Source organism: Panthera tigris, chromosome D1 (assembly GCF_018350195.1).
Source record: "Panthera tigris isolate Pti1 chromosome D1, P.tigris_Pti1_mat1.1, whole genome shotgun sequence".
Lineage (NCBI taxonomy): Eukaryota > Metazoa > Chordata > Mammalia > Carnivora > Felidae > Panthera > Panthera tigris.
In genome coordinates, this window is record NC_056669.1 from 42,919,466 (window position 1) to 42,921,590 (window position 2,125).

Below are 2,125 nucleotides of genomic sequence, written 5' to 3' on the forward strand. Positions count from 1 at the left end.
AAGGGTAGTTTGCACACTTTAAATGCAAGGAGTTAATGATAATATGTGAAGGGGTTTGAACCATTTGCTTCCTTTGACTCTCAAACATCACCAGCCAGAACTCCCTTCCAGAACCTTCCAAAACCTTCCCTTATTGGGAATGACATACATATTGAGCAAGGCTGGGACAATAGTTAAAAAAAGGAACCTTATTTAAAAACTTGAGAAAGGAGCAGAATGAGGAAATGCCAAAATCTCAGAGGTAACAGGGAAATTGTGAAGCATTGGGAGGAAAATAAAGCCCTTGGGGTTGCTTTGGACAATAGTGGGCCCCTGTGAGAGAACCTCAGCAGCCCTGTAGCCCCACCCCTTCCCTGGTCTGAGCCGTGTCCATCCCAACACACTTCTCATTCAGCGGGTGGTTTAGGAAACCTGCTCAGCGTCCCCCATCCCTATCCGTCCAGCCAGAGCAGACCATCCCACTCCGTAAGAGGACAGTGCAGTGGTAACGCTCAAAATCTTGCATTCACATGTCCTTTACCAGAGCAACATCACGTCTAGCAATCTCTCTCACAAACAATAATACACACACAAGGGTGTACTGTGGAGCATTTCCAAAGGCTAAATAAACAGTAAACAGACGTTCTGAAATTCGGGGTATCATTTGATAAAATAGGCTACAAATCGTTCAACTTGTTAAGTGATGACATTCTGTCATTAGAAACTCGGCCCACACTATCTCGTGTGTTCTTAGCTAAGGGATTCAATGAATACTCAAAAACAAACCCAAAAACACTCCAAGCCAAAACCCAAAACCCAAAACCAAACCTGACAACCCCAAACCACTCCAAGCCAATTCACACCACTGAGAAAACATGAAAAATAAAGATTCACTGACCTCAGTTCAAGTTCACAGTGAGTGATCTTAAAGGCCAAAGTTTCCATTTCTGACCAGAGAATCTGAAATGTTGACTGACATGGAAATCTGTTGAATTAAAGAGAATATATATCCAGGGCATTCACCCTGTAGGTGCTGCTGTCTGGTCAACCTGGAATAGAAGGAGGAGTCCTCTTTTCATATTTTGCAGGTTTAATGGCATGGACATCATGCTGGTTTTCTGACATACCAGGGGGCTTAGGCTAAACTACCCCGGGGGAAAAGAGGGTGGCAGCCATTTCCTAGCCTACACCCAGTTTCCCTTGGTTATTGAATCCAGCTGCTAATGTAAGGGCTACCTTGACGGATTCTGCAGATTTGCAGTTAAACTGCTGAGTTTCAACTAGCAGATCTGCAGAGCTGCTGCCTGAGGGGCAGAGGGTTAATGTTCTCTATGGACCTGCAGGGCTAGGGCAAATGATTTTGGTGGCACCCCCGAGCCTCCCCGCACAGCACCAGTTTCTGCAGGGGTGTGCCTGGGCCAGTGTGGGCGCCCCCAGTGTCTCCACCACTTCCAGCTTGGGAAGCATGCAAGAACCCACAATAAAACAAAATCCCTTTAACGTCCTCATTCCTGGCAACACTTTATGACCGTTTGGGGTAAAGAGATATTATTGCCCTAAGTGACGTATGTTTCGATGCTGCCGGGAGCACTGGAGGGCGCTGTCAATTTGGGGAAGCAGTGAGAAATTAAACCCTTAGGGGTGCTTTTGACAATAGTGGGCCCCAGTGAGAGGGTGCATGTGCTTTTGGAATTCAAGATGATTTTTAAAAACCATGCATATGAACACTTTGGAGCATCATCCACTTCACATGTATATAAACATATACTTTGTAAGACTTGAAGACTGGGTCATAGTTGCCACTCTTTCCAGAAATGCATTGCCAGGCTGATTGTTAGGTGGGAAATACATCAGGAAAGCTAGGTTTTCAGATTGAATTATCCAGTTCTGATAGAGTGGGACTATCAGTTATTCCTTAAAAAGAAATTTCTTCTTGGAGCACCTGGGTGGCTCAGTCCATTAAGCCTCCAACTTTGGCTCAGGTCATGATCTCAGGGCTCCTGACTTCGAGCCCTGGGTCATGCTCTGCGCTGACAGCTTGGAGCCTGGAGCCTGCTTCAGATTCTGTGCCTCTCTCTCTGCCCCTCCCCTGCTAACACTCTGTCTCTCCCTCTCAAAAATAAACAAACATTTTAAAAAAAGAAGA